Consider the following 16,891-nt stretch of genomic DNA (forward strand, 5'->3'; position numbering starts at 1 on the left):
TGGTATCACATGCATCGTTGTGTTTAAGGTTTTATCTTGCAAAAATGTGTTTGTCGAATAAGCAGTAGTAAAATTGATACGTTATAAAGTGTGCTTGCTACTTCAAATTGAAATTGACACTAACATTTTTTTATCATTTTATAATTTAATTCAATTGTCTATTTTGCTCACTAGCTAGTGTATAAGGATTTAATGAATGCAAAAGGAGTAAAAATTGTGGCCCTGAATCTCTTGGCTTAATTTGAACAATTTCGTCATACATAGTAATATAACCAAATACTACAAATTATAGTAATTGGGTGCTAATTAGGGAAGAATATGACATTATTGCTTTATTTGAAATTGATGGATATGATGATGTATGAAGCTAGCTAGTTGTCCCAGTCCATGATTCTTGATTCCATAAAAAGTTAAGGCAAGTCTATCACTCTAGTGATAGAGATAGTAGTGTAATTACAAAGATCATGAGATTCTATAAAAAAATAGAGAGAGAGAGAGAGAGAGAGACAATGCTGGGGCTGGGAGTGCAAAAAGTGAAAGAGGATACTCTGCAATCATCAAAGCAACACAATTTGTTCCTCTACTCTTGCACAAATCTTTGACCCAAAGATGGAAACTTGGAAAAAGAAAAGCTACTACTCCAACACAACACATACTCTATACATACGCCACCCCGTAACGTTTCAAAATATTGGGAAAACCAAATTAAGGAGTATAATTTTCTTAAACAATATTGGGAGTAAATGCTTTATTAATTTGTCATAATATAGTTATATATATTCATGACCACGGTGATCCAGATGTGTGTCCTCTTGCGATAAAAATGAGGACCTAAAATGAGAGTTTATCTTTTGGTTGTTTCTAGTTTTGGATTTAGTTTTAGTTATTTTGTTTATGTCAAATTCTATCACCTTACATGAATGAATTTATTTGCAATCTTTTTTCAATTAGGATTAAAAGTTGAGTTCAGCTACAATTTTATTCTCTAAGGATTGTGTTTATCTTTTCGTTTCCAATAAGTAGGATTTTTGTTGCCCATATATATGTTGTATTGTTAGTTTGAATGGTAGTTTTTGGACAATTTAATAAACGAGATTTAGAAACTTGAGATTTTTTATCAGTTGGTTTCATTTCTCTCATATGCTAGGTAATTCTCGAGAGCTGATTTAGCATTATTTCAGCTTTATGGTTAAGCACCAATGACCGAACGAAGACGTAGAGGTGATGGTCGTGACGTTTGTACTAGGGCGCAAGGAGAGGATCCCATGGACGAAGAGGACTCTCGACAACATCGCCTACATGTTGTAGAGAATGATGAATTGAGGAGACAAATTCAACAACTTCACAATGCCTTTCCCGTTTCGAGATTTTTTTATCAAAGGTTTCTATTATGTATCACAAACTGATGGGGAACAGTGACACTAATATTCCTTTTGTGCAAAACTCAAGGTCGACTCTTTTTCGAGAAAAGGTGAATGATCCATATGTGAGACATCTGCGATGAAGATGAAGATGAAGATGAAGACTTGGAACGAAAATTTATTTGTGATTTTTCTAGAATAACAACCGGTCAAAATCTACAAAAAATTAATTGGAATATAAGGACTAAATAACGAGTACAAAACAGGCATAGTGTTTCTAGTTTTTGTACGCTAAACCATGCAAAAGGGAATAACACATGTTGTTTATATGTGTTGTCACACTCATGAAGATGTGTTCAAATCGATTAAAATGTATGGGATTAGACCTGGTCCGACTAATAGTCTCAACCAATTCAAAAAGAATTTACAATAATATAGTATTTGTTCGAATTAGGGAGTACTAGTTTTATTGTACGTCGAAATCAACAATTGTTTAGTAAATATTGAAATTTTATTAAATACTACCCGTTAGAAAACTTTGAAATAGAAGAATAAATGAATGTTGAACATATGTGATAAGGTGGTGAGGGACAAAAAGAGGAGGAAGAAAAGTGACCCCACAATGACACGATGGGTCCCAAAACCAGACAAACAAAGTCCTCTGGAATATCGATCGATTCGATCAAAAGATTAAAAATAAATAAACAAATAAGCAAACGAGAGAGAGATTGTCTTGAGATTGGAGTGGGGCAGTTGGAGTTCGACAAAGGGGGAAGACCACCGCTTTCCAAAAGATGCTCTCTTCTCTCTATTTTTTTAAAAATTTACTTGCCTTGTGAGTGATTAACCCAATGTTATGTTTATGTTATCTCAAAACTTAAATAAATCATCTCTTTTGTTTTGATAATTTCTTTAATTGTCAAATGGCATATTTCATTTTTGTTTGCAACATAATTATATTATTGTCTTCAAATTAAATAAGAACCAACTTTACTAGAAACAATTCTGGTTTATAGTATAGCAGACAATTAAAGATTAAAGCAACCTATATATAGCTACGAACAAAAGAGTGAATATAACTATTAAATAATAAAATCGTATAGTATTTAATCTTTGTTCCAACGCATATCTTTATTAAGAATATGAATAGAATCTAAGAGTTAGGAAGAATGTGAATAGATAGATAAGAATGAAAAGATAAGTGCGAAAAAATTAAATGTTCTAAAATTAGAAAATTATAGGTTTGAGTTTCGCAAAATCTTCTAAATCTGTTCCGTAATATGGAATATAAATTTGAATAATGATATTAGGGTTTTTATAAATGCAGAAAATTGATACTCTAGAGAATGACACTCCGTGGATGAGTTGGTATAAAAGTGGGATATTTTTTGACCGTGGAAGTGAAGATGCCTATGAAAATAAAATTAATAGTAATTCTGTTGGTGATTTCATTAAAATAAAATAGGGAGATCTACAATGTTTATAATCTAAGTAGTAATTAATTAATTAATTAAAGAATTAGCATTAAAAATGTGGGCATGTCTGCGAGATTGGATTTTGATTTTGGTTAATGATGCAAACGCACACGGACGCCATTAATTATCACAGCCTTTGAGGGCAATCAAATCTCCGCCCAATCATCATCTTATGCCTCTCTGGATTTTGTGGGGCCCTCCATTTATTATATACTCCCTCCGTTCCATTAAAAATTAAACGCGTTCCTTTTTAGGTTGTCCCAATAAAAATGAAACGTTTCCTAAAATAGAAACAATATTCTCTCTACTTTTTATTCTCTCTTACTTTACTCTCTCTTCATTAACTTACAAAACATCACTACATAAAATCTTGTGCCGGAAACCAAATATTGCATATTTATTGAGACGGAGGGAGTATATATCAAACTGAATTTAAATTGTAATAGTATATCTCAAATGCATTTCGGCAGTTATTTTTTTGTATAATTACTATTTTTCTCTTGAAAACATACACATAAAATTATCAAATCAGCCCTTTGCTTTTGAAACAATACAAAATTCCAAATATCCCTTTGTAATATCCCTTTGTTCCACAAAATAATTAATAGTAATTCATTTCCGAGAGCCCAAAAAAGAAGGTCTAATTTTTTAATTGGAATTGAATGAAAATTATACTATTAATAAAATAATCTTATTAATATTTATAAGATGACTTGTGTAAGCAATACAAAAGGCAAAGTAGGTCATTTGTATATATAGCTTTTATTTTCAAGTAATATTAAATGTACCGTTTAGTATAAGTGACAACTAGAAAGGAGATTTATTTCTGAGTATAAAAATCTTTTTTATTTCTTTTATTTATTACTTTTATATTGAAATATGTATAGTTTATTATTATTTGTTGTTGACGAAACTAAATCTCATTGTATGGATATAAAAAGAATTAAGTTGAAAGACAAAGCAACTCCGGATTTTACTTTCACACAGTCCCACCAATTACCCAATTCCAAAAGATTGCAATCAATGTGATATCTTAAACACTAACCCATAAAGACCTAATCATTGCCATTAATCCACGTGCCACGTGGCAATCAATGGACTCGCCCCATGCATGCATGCATGCATGCGAATGCGTCAACCCAATTAATGCAATCTAAGCCATTATTAAACAAGCTTATATAATATAATTACTACCACAAGTCATGAAAAGAAACAGTGTTTGAACTTCCGAAAAAAACATTCCTCAAAAGCAACGATAAACAACTGGAACTAATGAATCCCAGTCTCCCACTTTCTCTCTCACCCCTCATCCACATATATATGTGTATAGAAACAGAAATAGAAATAGAAATAGAAATAGAAATAGAAAGAGAAAGAGAAAGAGAGATTAGGATTGGTCTTCATAGCATTGTAACGTCGTTTTGAACAGGATCTACTTTTGGCAGGTAATGTTAATAAATTGATGTCTTTGAGAGTTGTGTGGGAATGGAGTAAAGGAAAAGAAAACGATGATCAACACAACATAACAAGCAACCAAAATACCCCTCCTATCCATTTTCATAATGCAACTCTTACTTACCAAGATATATCACTATTTTCAATGTGCCCTCAAAGTTCGAATAGGAGAAACTTTAAGGACATCTACAACAACAATCCTTTTAGTCGCAATTCAGGTACAATTTCATTTTAGTTAGTAGTCTCATTTCAACCTTATTCCAACTTTATATTTACTAAAATCTTGGTAATTATAAACTAAAATTAAAATGAATGAAATTTTTATTAGTATAATTTAAATTCCTGAATTACACAAAATAAATAATTTAACTTCCTAAATTAATAAATAAAAATACAAAAAATGGACCATAGGATAAAATGACATTAAAATTAACAATAAAATATATTGAAAATTTAAAAAAAAAATAAAAGGAGAAAAATTCAACCCCTAACACTCACAATATCGACTTGAAACAACTTAGCAATACGGTCTTTTGCCCCATTCAACCTGAAATTGGGGTCACCGTCATCCGGACAGTCCCTACAGCAAGCCCCAGATTCAGCTCCCATTCTGGAGGGCCATATTGGGATCTGGGGCCTTGTTGCGTATACTTCGACCTCTTAAGAAATTAGTGAAATTTGAACAATATTAAACATATTTGTATGTCACCACTTAGCCATTCTCATATGAATTGCACAACATTTTTTTCTAACGATTTGTAAATTACTAGTATGCTATCATAAAAGAATATGCGCAAAATCATCCCAACACATTTGACATACATATGTATTACCCTTACACATTATATCCAAATTGATTATATAAAGAATTCTTTGTCATATGAAGTGAAACCATGACAATAAATAATACTAATAACTATTAGAAGTATGGTAATACATGTAGAGATGGAAATAAGTGTCGGTCAAATATTGAAAATAAGACAAGACTAAAAAGATGAATCTGTAAACCCCCAATTGTCTCCTAGAAGGAGGTCTAGTCTTCTGCCCAAAGGAAACTCGACACCCCTTTTCTCTAATTCTCTTTTTCTTTTATCGATGATTGATATTTGATAATGCCCAATCTACCTTATTGTCCATTTGTCATGCAATTGCTTCATCCATTTTCCTTTCCATTTTCATAAGGTTTCAGCATGCTGCAACATTATTCTAGAATGACGTCCTTGCTTTACCAACATAGTTTTCAAAATGGTCAATTCGCTATACCAAAATTAAAAATAAAGGAAAAGGAAAAATTAAAGAAACAAAGAAAAGAATATTATAGGGAGGGAGGTTCAGCCTTTGGGAATGTTACTGTTTTTAGACTGGATTTTCACTTTTATTGGGATGTTACATACTTCAGCCCCAGATTTAATCGAAAAGTTCGACAATAATACATACGTCAGACAAATTCAAATTCTTCCATATTTTTATTTGTTTTTTCCGCTTTAAGATGGCATACCTCTGCTTCATTCCTATATACACTTATTAGCTTGATGAATTGTGAATGTAAATTATGTAATTGAAACAAAATTAAAATACAAAAAAAAACTTTAATTTCTGACACAATTAAGAAAACATTGTAAAAGAAATACGAAAATAATTTATTGGCTTCTAGTGGCCTACATAACTAGGTGCGGTAAATTGACCATTTCAAAACAATGTTGGTAAGAGTGTCCACAGTGGGGGAGCCGCGGCCCGTGGCTCGGGTGCGCGGCCCCCACTGCAGAGAGCCGAGAATGATGGCTGAGGGCCGAGAGCCACGAGGGAGCCGCGGCCGCGGCCTTCACGCGGCTGAGCCGTGTGAGCCGCGGCCCACCACTGCAGTGGGCCACGTTTCGCGGCTGGGCGGCGATTTTTATTTTTATTTTGTTCCTTTTTTTTTTTATTAAATACACCCCATTTTTCCTCCATTTTTCTACCTCAATTCAAACACCACTCTCTCTAATCTATTTTACTTCAACTTCTGAAATATGGACTCCGACGATGAACGGTTCCAAGAAGCGGTAGATCTGGAGTTCCAAAACCTGGTTGCAGCGGTGCAACAGGAAGACGATGCTAGTTCGAGCTCGAGTTCCAAAACGATGGCACGAAAATGATGTCTCAGACATCATGACTGCATGTATCATATTGCACAATATGATAATAGCTGACGAAGGATTTGCTGCAGAGCGATGGACACCGGAAGATGGTGCTAGTTCGAGCTCGGGTATTGCCATGGAGCCCCTACAGATGGGTGTACCACGTACTAATGAATACTTGATCCAGTGGTACACGGATATTCGGAGCCAAATATCGCATACATCACTGCATGCTGATATGGTTGAAGAGGTCTGAAACCGTGAAAGGAGCGCCGCATAATGATATGGGTTTTCGGGTTGTTGTTTTTAAAGTATAAAACTTTCGTTGTATAATTTTCCTATTTTATTAATATAATACAACGATGTTCTTGTTACACTTTTTTTGGTTAGGTTGTGAAATTTTTTTTAGTTACAATCCAAATTATTTTATTTAAATTAAATTTATAAATATAATAAATTATAGGCTAATAAAATTTATTGTACTTAAATTAAAAAATATCATTAAAAAAAGTAAACAAAATTAATTTTAATTTTGGAGAGGGCCACATTTCGTGGCCCTTGTTATTTTTGGGTTTTACCATTGTGGAGAGCCACATTTGGTGGCCTTCAAGGGCCACCATTGTGGACACCCTAAGTACACTACTATTACAATGTGGAAGTGGTGAAACTTTACACAATTGACAATTTTAATATGAAATATCAAAAGATCCATTAGAATGGAAGCCAGTCTAGTGATATTGGATATCAAAATGAGCAAGATTATTTAGTATTTTTTTAGAGCGAACTACATCAAAAGTCCATAACTTTTCGGTTTGTAATACTGCAGGTCCCTAAAAAAAATAGTGCCAGAGGACCCTAACGTTAGATATAATCCCAAATCATATTTTTTTCGGACCAAAATACCCTTATGCCCTAAAAGGGCATTTTTGTCACTCCATTGTATTGTTGACATGTGATTTCTGCCACATTTTTGTCAGCAACTTCTTATGTAATTTTCTAATAAATTCTAGCACTTCATACGTAATTAAAATTTTGTAATTATTTACCCTTTCTATTTTTTTATAATATACATATTTATCATTATCTGCATTAATTAATATGAAAATAATAAAATGAGACCCTTTCTTCCTTATAAAACTTACTTTCGGGTATTTTTCGATGTTTTCTGTTTCCACTAATTTTTATTTAATTTTTACTTTGATTTATCGATCGATTTTATTTATTATGATATTATCCCAATTTTGCAGTATTAATTTATAATTTTACATTGTCTTAATTCAGATACTATTATTAATAAAAAAATCTACAAGGATTAAATAGCTAACGTCACATGCTTGAATATTTTCAAAATATTACTCATGTTTCAATTTTATCATGAATGACAAGAAACTGTGCAAATTTATATATAAAGAATGAATATTCGTATGATGTTAAAAATTTCAGTTTGAGCTAAATTATAATTCTTAATAAAATATTAATAAATATAAAATCAGCTTAAATTTAGGCTTACATTAACAAATTAGTTCGATGATATATAATGAAAAAAAATTTAAATGTCAATGTTTCAAGAAAATAATACTGTATCATTTAATTACATATGAAATATGTTTTATTCTGTGTATTATTGATTCAGATTTTATTTCATAAATAGCTTCACTTTTCCATGTTGTTGTTTCTCAATGAATTTCCTATATGATATACTTCCTCTGTCCATGAAAAATACGGCATTTTCATTTTCTGCACTCGTCTTGAAAAAATGATAATAAATAGTTAAAATGGAGATAAAGTAAAGTACGAGAGAAAATAATGTAGAGAAGTATCTTGTCTATATTATTCTCTCTCTATATTTTCTTTCTCTCCACTTTAACTATTTATTATCATTTTTTCCCAAACGAGTGCAGAAAATGAAAGTGCCATATTTTTCGTGGACGGGGAGGATTACCTAGTATATTGTTACCCCTAACTAGAAATAGAGGAATATAAGAAGTTTTTTTTGTGTACAAATATTGACAAAACTTTAATCACGTATGAAGTATCAGAACTTATTAGGATATCACATAAGAAGTTGCTGACATAAATGTGACAGAATTCATATGTCAGCGAATTTAGGGATTGCCAAAAATGCCCTTCAAGCCATTCGGGCATTTTCGTCCAAAAAGTGGCTAAAACAACATGATTCGTGATTATGTTTAACGTTAGGGTCATCTGACGATATTTTTTTTGTTAGGGACCTGCAGTGTCACAAACCGAAAAGTTAGAGACTTTTGATGTAGTTCACTCTATTTTTTAAAATAATTAAATTTATAGCATAAGAACATATGGCTTGCGTTCATGTGTTACGTGACATCGAAATAAAATGGGGGAATGAGTTGCAAACATTCGCTCCCCGCATGACTCACCACGTCAAATGAGGGGGGCAGGCTGTTCCGCCACGCAGCTCCCCTCATGTGGACCAAATGCCGACATCCGTATATCCTACTCCCTACAAGAGATGCGGAAATTGTTTGAAGCGTGGGTTGACACTTCGGAGGGTCTGATCGTCAGGAAACCAACAAAAGTCAAATGTTTTTTGGGAGAGAGAGTGGTTGAGACGTTACAACACGACCAAGCCCATGAAGCTCCCTGTTGGAAATAGAAGATGCTTTGGGCTCATTTCGAACTAATGATGAATCCAAAAATACATAAGTTTTGCGGCATCCTTAACAATGAGGAGAAGTGATACAACATCTGATCAAGTGAGGCAAGGCCGATGTTATAAGGTCGGCACTCAGAATCTACCAATAGGACAACATGAAGCCTTTCAAGTTTGTCCCAACTTGGGAGAAGACTAGCACATCGACAAGTGATCGGGTGGCGTGATTCGAGCTCGGGCTCGAAACGCACTAAGTACACCTTGATCGGCGGCCAAAATTTTACGAGTGGCGAGGCCCAATCCGAGTTCGTGAGTGAGGGTCCCTTTTCCTGTCTTTGGCCAATTGGATTGAAGACAACAAAAGATTGAGGCAAGGGATGAGCCCCCCACCTTCCTCGCCAATAAGGGGATTTTATTTGGCTATTTTGACAAAAGCTATGACTACCAATGCTAGCAATTTCACGCGGGAACACTTGAAGTCTTGAAGTCACATGCTTTGTTTGTTAAGTATGTTACGTATTTTCTAAACTCATACGAAGCAAAATCAAACATGTGCACACGGTGTCGAAGATGCCCACACACATATTGTTGACATGGTATAATTTCGTCGATTTGTACCAAGCACTAACATCACTCAAAATCCTTAAAAAATTAAATTAATTATTTGTGTTAAAAACTCTTAAATCTTGTCCCACATTGACTTGGTGATAATCATAGCTTGTCTATATAAGTATAGATAACTCTCCTCTTCATAAGGCCTTTTAAGGGGTGAGTGACTCATTTCTAATATGATATCAGAATAGACCCAAGTCAATGATGGATTTATGTCTTTTATCTCTTTCTATTGTTTGATGAATCATTTGGGTTTGTAGGTCCGTGAAATAATAGAATCATTGAATGGAGCGACGATTTAATGCCGTCGAAATAAATTTATGGCATGATAAAACAAAATTAATTTGATCATATTCGCTTGATACATTTTTGTTCGAAAATGCAATAATCGACTACATTTTATTGAAAAGGAAGTTGATGGCTTGTTTTTATCATTAACTATTATTAACATTATTATTTTGAATTCACTATATATAGTGCCCATAAACTGGAGTATTGCTGCATTTGAAGCCTAAGAGCATCACTAACGTCGAGGGCTGGACCGCACCTGGGTCCTAGCCCGCTGCCAGACGTGTTGGAGGAGGAGAAATCGCGGTCCGAGCCGCGCCTGGGGACGGTAGAACAGCCCGGGGCATCACCCCGTTGCGGCCCGGCTCGGCGTTGGAGCCTCCGAGGCAGTGCCCCGTTGCATCCCGGCCCGGCGTTATGGAGCCTTTGGGTCGGATCCTATTTTTTAAATTTATTTTTGGCTTATTTATATTCCATTTCTTCGACATTCTTCCACCAATTTTTTCACTTCTATCCTCTATTTATTTCAATTTTTATTTTCTTGGACTTGCAATTTTTATTTTCTAGGGTTTGTAATCTTTCATTTTCGACTAAACAATGAATTTTTCATGTTTTAATTGTTCAACATTTTCTATTTTACGAGTAAAATATGTTGTAGTTATGAATATTGCAATTTAATAATTAGGGTATGGATGGAGCCTACAAGATTAAGAGCATCCGCAACGGTGGTGGGGAAGAAGGCCGCCGTCATCGAGCAGCGCCGTGCCAGCGAGCAGTCGACGTGGCGGCACACGATTGGGCAACGGCATAGCCGTTGCCTTTGAATAATTTTTTTAAAATTCGTTAATTAATTTTAAATAATGATAAAAAATAAAAAAAATATTTTCCAAATCCCAAAAATATGGACGTTTTTTTGCCCGTTTTTCTGATTTTTTTTTATTTTTCCCCCCCAATATCATCTATAAATACACACATTCATCATCCATTTATCACATCAAATCATCTCTCATTCATAATTCTCATACAAACTATCAACACATTCATTCCTCACTCAAAACCTCAAATGGATTTCACCCATATTATGGCGGAAGCGGAGCGCGAAGAACAAGAATACTACGAACAACATCGTGCCGCTTACGAAGCATATGTCGCGGCGAATACCCCCGCTCCTCCTCCTCAACGAACTAGATCAAATCGCCGCTACATCCATCGTGACCGGGAGGGAGCCCACGAAAGGCTCGTTGCCGACCAGCCGCGGTTTCCGGCAGATTACTTCAGGCGCCGTTTTCACATGTCAAAGCGCTTGTTCATGCGAATTGTCAACACATTGTCCGCACGTGTTGAATTCTTCCAAACAGGTCCAGATGCAGCCGGCCGGCAAAGTATCACGCCGTTGCAGAAGTGTACGTGTGCCATCCGACAACTCGCTACTGGGCAAACGGCCGACATCTTCGACGAGTATTTGCATATCGGTGAGTCCACTGGAATCCTTTGTCTAAAGAATTTTTGCGAGGGCGTTCGTTCAGCTTTCGGGGATGAATTCCTTCGGGCACCCAGCACCGATGATTGCCAACGGTTGCTTCGTATTCACGAATCAGTCCATGGCTTTCCCGGAATGCTTGACAGCATTGACTGCATGCATTGGAGGTGGAAGAATTGCCCGAATGCTTGGAGGGGGCAACACTTAAGCCGTCACAAAGGCGGCGGCCCAACACTTATCCTTGAGGCGGTCGCCGACTACCGCCAATGGATTTGGCATGCATATTTCGACTTTGCCGGAGCCAACAACGAATTGAACGTGTTCTATTTTTCACCACTCTTCAATGATGGGATGAATGGTGTAGCACCGGCGATCGACTTCACCATCAACGGAAATATATACCACATGGGTTACTATCTCGCTGATGGTATCTACCCAAGGTGGTCGACGTTCGTGAAGACGCTCCACAACCCGCACGACCCGAGACGGGTTCTTTTTGCACAGCGTCAAGAGTCTGCGCGGAAAGACGTCGAAAGTGCCTTCGGGGTCCTTCAAGCCCGATTCAACATTGTGAAGACCCCGGCTCGGCTGTGGTACGTGAATAATATCGCCGACATCATGTTCACGTGTATTATCTTACACAACATGATTATAGCCGACGAAGGGCCGAGGGCGGCTAGCTTCTACGACGAGGATGATGCCGGAAGCTCAACAGCGAGGTCTCCCCACGCCGAGGTGAGCATACGACGGTTGGCCAGAGGATCGAGACAAGGCACACAATGCGCGATACCCGAACCCACATTCAGTTACAAGAAGACCTAATCAACCACATGTGGATGAAATTCGGTAACGAGGAGTGGTTTTTTTAATTTTTAGTATTTTAATTATTTAATTTTTAATTTTTAGGCTTTTAATTATGTCGTTTTTATTTTATTTGTCATTTGTAATTTTATTTAGGCTCTTTTAATGAATTTTATTATTATGGAAATGTTATTGTTTAATTGAATTTTAAATTAATTGTGCTCGTCCTTGCGGAAGAGCACAGCTGTGGGTGTTGTGCTCTTGCCAGAGAGCAAGCAGAAAAAGTGGGGCCGGACCCACGACCGCGTCGCTGGCCATAGCAAGGTTGTGGATGCTCTAAAGGAGTCGTGATCTGATCCAAAAATTTAGAAAAATGATAACAGAGAGAACTTGGCCCTGAATCAGGTTGGGCTGTGGATACTCTAAAATTGAACAAGATCGGTATTCCACAAATTCTCCGCGGAAAATTCATCATCGCCAACTACTGACGAGCATAATCCGGCCGTCTCCGCCATGAACTAGCAGCGGATTCAGCTCCGCGTCTCCGCCTCGCAGACTGCATAACCGGCGGCCACCGTTCCGCTCTTCATCCCTTTGGTAATTTTGCTTCACAAGTATATTTATTTATTTATTTATTTATTCTTTCATCGTGCTCTCCACCATTATAGGTCTGTACAATACAAAATTGACAGCCAAACTTTTGCCCTATCATGAAATATGATAACATTGTCTGATCAATTGGGCAAACATTGGACGACTGAACAGTATTTGTGATATATATGTGTTTAAATATCACATTAATTGTGCACAACTTCAGAGATGGTACTTGTTGTTCTGGGATGCGCTCTCACTACTTCCGTAAAACAAATTACTTGGGGAAAAACAAATTACTTGTAAAAAAATCTGATTTGGTTGCTAGGGACTTCCTATGGGGTGAGTGTGAGTGTGACTATAATGATGCTTTTATTTTCTTGGTTGTATTCAAAATTCACAATTATAACAATTCAAGAAGTTGATAGAGTTGGTCCCCAAATAGTGTAAACTTCCATGACAAATTAGCATCAATTCAAGCTATATGATTGAAAATATCTGTACATAGGTATGTGATGTGTTTGGTGAAAAGGTACATCCATGTTTGAATATGTTTATGCTGGTCTTTCATTGTGTAATATAGCAATGAAAGCATAAAGAGAGTGATGGACTATGTTTATGATGGACCTAATTTGCTCACAAGTTTGTCACAATAATAAATCTTTGAACTCAAGAAGGTATGTGCGTCTTGATCTGGGGTGGGGGGCATCAAAGAAATGTGAAACTTAAGTGATGGACTATTGTACTGGGAGACCAGGAGATCTTTGCTGTTACATTGACTGGACCTCTAGTGAGGGCATGATCAAGCTAAGCATTGTACTAGGGTCTCTCTCATAGGCCTTCAAAATCATTAGGGGTGCTTACTAGAAAGGTTTGGACTAAGACTAACGTAGTAGTTCTTGGAGGGAGTGATAAAAGAGGAAGATGGTGTCACTGCATTTAAGTGTATATTATCACACACGACCTGCATTTAAGTGTATAATATCGCATCATCTGAAATTTTATAAAACGGCAGGATTTTAATTTTGAGCACGAAAGGTGTAACTTTACTTGGGATTTAAATAAATAGTGTATGAACATGACACCCTTATGAGGTTAGATGTTTATTTCTTTCTCTTTGGATTGTTTAGAAATTTCGCAACTGGTCCACTCTTATTCCTTAAATCCAAGAGAAGCACAGAAGCAATAACCATGGGCTCCATGTTTTCGATTGATTTACTTTTAATACAGAACACTGAGTAAGTCTTTGAGGCAAACATTAGACTACAATTCCAAGCTTTTTTCTTCCTAAAAAATGAAAAAGAAACCATTCGTTCTCATAACTCAAGTTGGATAACTCTCAAATGGCTCAAAGAAAATCTTTAGTAAATTTCACTTATTGTGTAGTCTTTTACTCCCTTGGATTTATGCCGGTTAAACTATTTCAAATTTTTACAAGATGGGGCCTGTTTGGTACCTAATAGGGCACTCAAATATGACTAAATCTCTCGTCAGGCTATTGTGCTCTTAATGTTATTGCAGAGTAATACGTCGATTTCTCTATAAGATCTTGGATTGTGAGGTGGATGCCGCTAAAGAAAAACATTGGCCCGCATGTAAACAAGGTGCTCTAACAACTGAGCTTAACCCTTAGAGCTTGTGATGCATATTTGATCATGTATATAATTTGTTGTTAAGCTGAATATTCTATGATTCAACATCATAAAGATCGACTGTAAGATCCCAATCCTTCAGCTGCAATTATTTTCGTTGCTCGACCACTCCAACCATTACTAAAGAGACTTCTGTGAACTCACCTTCATCATTCTTCGTAGAAAGGCCTTTGGCTGCAAAGCTGAACGAACTTAGATTGTGCGCATATGTCAGTGTCATTTCTCAGGAGCTTAGCAACCCATTTTTGAGCCAGTGACAAGATTGCTAAATGTAAAGTCTCCATTGATCAGTCTGGATGGGCGACCATCATTCAAGGAGATAGGGTGCCACCTGAATGCTGATAAAGACAAACACATCATTAGTTCTTTCTCATTCACTGTTTTTACTAGACTTAGATTCAAATTGGCTTTGCTAGAGTAAGCAATATAGGCCATGCTGAAAAGATACGATGGTCGATGAGTCATGTTGAAAAGATTAGCTTAATTTATGGTCAACTGAAAAGTCTACTCAGCCAAATGATGATAAGCTACACTATCATAAATGATGATAAGCTACACTATCATAATAACAATAATCTCCCATATGGTATAAGTGTAGAACTAACTCTATGGGCTCTAGAAATCCCTACTAATACTGAAGCTCCAAGAAACCAAATATTGTCTAATTATCTAATAACTAAACAGCTACCTTTGCATACCTTGAGCATCCAACTGCGGAACGTTATGCATGTTTTCCCCTGCAGTGATACACCCTAATATTTCTGCAGTTTGCCAACACCTTATGTCTGTGGGAACTATTCTCCATTCAGATTACTACTTTAAATGCATAAAATGTTATTCTTTGTACTGATGTTACATAAGTATCATATAGTAACTCTTAGCATTCATTGATTGAAGATATCAATTGATTGAGAGATGATTAACTCTCCATTTATCTTCTTCAATCATATGATCAATTCGGAATAAAAGATTTAATTATAATAGTGTATATAGGATGTTCTCTGAAGAGATCATTTGGCTGTATTTAGTTAATAGTTGGCTATTTTGCTTGCCAGATTGTTAATTAAAATTTTACAGGAAAAATCCTGGTATCAGTTTACTAGAGAACTAGAGTTCTTCTACAATTAACTGCTTATAAGCCTTTCAGGAGAAGTAGGAGTGAATAAGTTTATAATCATATTCATTTCCTTTCACTTAGGGGCACATGATAAAGCTCCTCTATATAAAATGGACACTCAGTCCATTGAATGGGTTAATATTGGCATTCTATTATTTTTTGTTTTTTAAGTTTACATTTGTAGTGTGTTCCCATTTAGCATAAATTAAGTAAACATTAAAGAAGAAACTCAGCTAGATCATAAAGCATACTTGTCTCATAGACTGGATTCCTTTAGATATAACGTGATCCTTTGCTTAGGCTGGGTAAATTTGGAGAGTTCTTTTTATGGATACTTTGGTTCTTGTAACTCCCATGTTGTTTCTTTTGTATACTTTCTCATAAAATTACTGTAATTTTATCCTCCACATTTCAGAAGATATATATGCCTATTCTTTTGAGATATGTTGTTTCTTGCTGTTGTGATAATGCATTTTTCTATGGGATATATCCATTTCTTTTCTAGTCACGTTTGAGACTATGAAATGATTGTGTAGCTTTTGCAATTAGCTCCAGAAATGTAGTGATACCTTCATAAGCTGGAACCTAGCAATTAGGTCATTGACTTTCCCATGTCTGAAGAATAAGGAGGTACTTATGCTGAAACAATCAAAAGACCAAGGTAGCTTCCCTGTCTTTTACCAAGTTCTGAATATACTCCCCATTTATGCACGAGCTCTGTTGAGAAACACAACATAAATGAACATTAATTTCGGAAGAAACATCAATATTTCCGTCCATTATTATTTATCTGACTCAATTTTGTACATTCTATGATGTAATGATTTTGATGACTATGTTTTTGGAGGGATTAGGTAGATAATGCTAAAAATAATAGGCAGTTAAAGAATTTGCTTGATTTTGATGTAATGATTTTGATGACTATGATTGTTAAAGAATATTGTATTGAGATCCTTTGACAGATAATGCTAAAAATAATAAGCAGTTAAAGGCAGATGATTGTTTATATCGGAGGAATAAATAAAAGAAAGATAACTAAGCATACAATATGTCACGCCCGCATTTCCTAAGGATAGGAAGTACGGTGGACCGCGACTAGGGGGGGATAAAGAAGCGGGGAAGAAAGGGGGTAACAAGAATATTTGACCCAAAACATTTAATAAAGGAAGTTCACTTTTAGACATTGTACTTAAGACGACATTACAAAAGTTAAAGTATTCAGAGTTTAAAGGAAAACATTGTATCGGATTACAAGCAGCGGAAAGACCAAAAGACAGATGCTGCCATGTATGACGACACGACACCATCCA

At 35.7% G+C, this 16,891-nt stretch overlaps 1 long non-coding RNA gene across 1 annotated transcript; it reads left to right on the plus strand.

Moving 5' to 3' along the window:
* The first annotated feature begins 12,610 nt into the window (after window positions 1-12,610).
* On the plus strand, window positions 12,611-16,535 carry LOC121785760. The gene is made up of 2 exons (XR_006047048.1): window positions 12,611-12,818; window positions 12,890-16,535. It is a non-coding gene; the product is annotated as an uncharacterized LOC121785760 (long non-coding RNA).
* Window positions 16,536-16,891: the final 356 nt, after the last annotated feature.

The sequence above is a fragment of the Salvia splendens genome, chromosome 22 (assembly GCF_004379255.2).
Source record: "Salvia splendens isolate huo1 chromosome 22, SspV2, whole genome shotgun sequence".
NCBI lineage: Eukaryota > Viridiplantae > Streptophyta > Magnoliopsida > Lamiales > Lamiaceae > Salvia > Salvia splendens.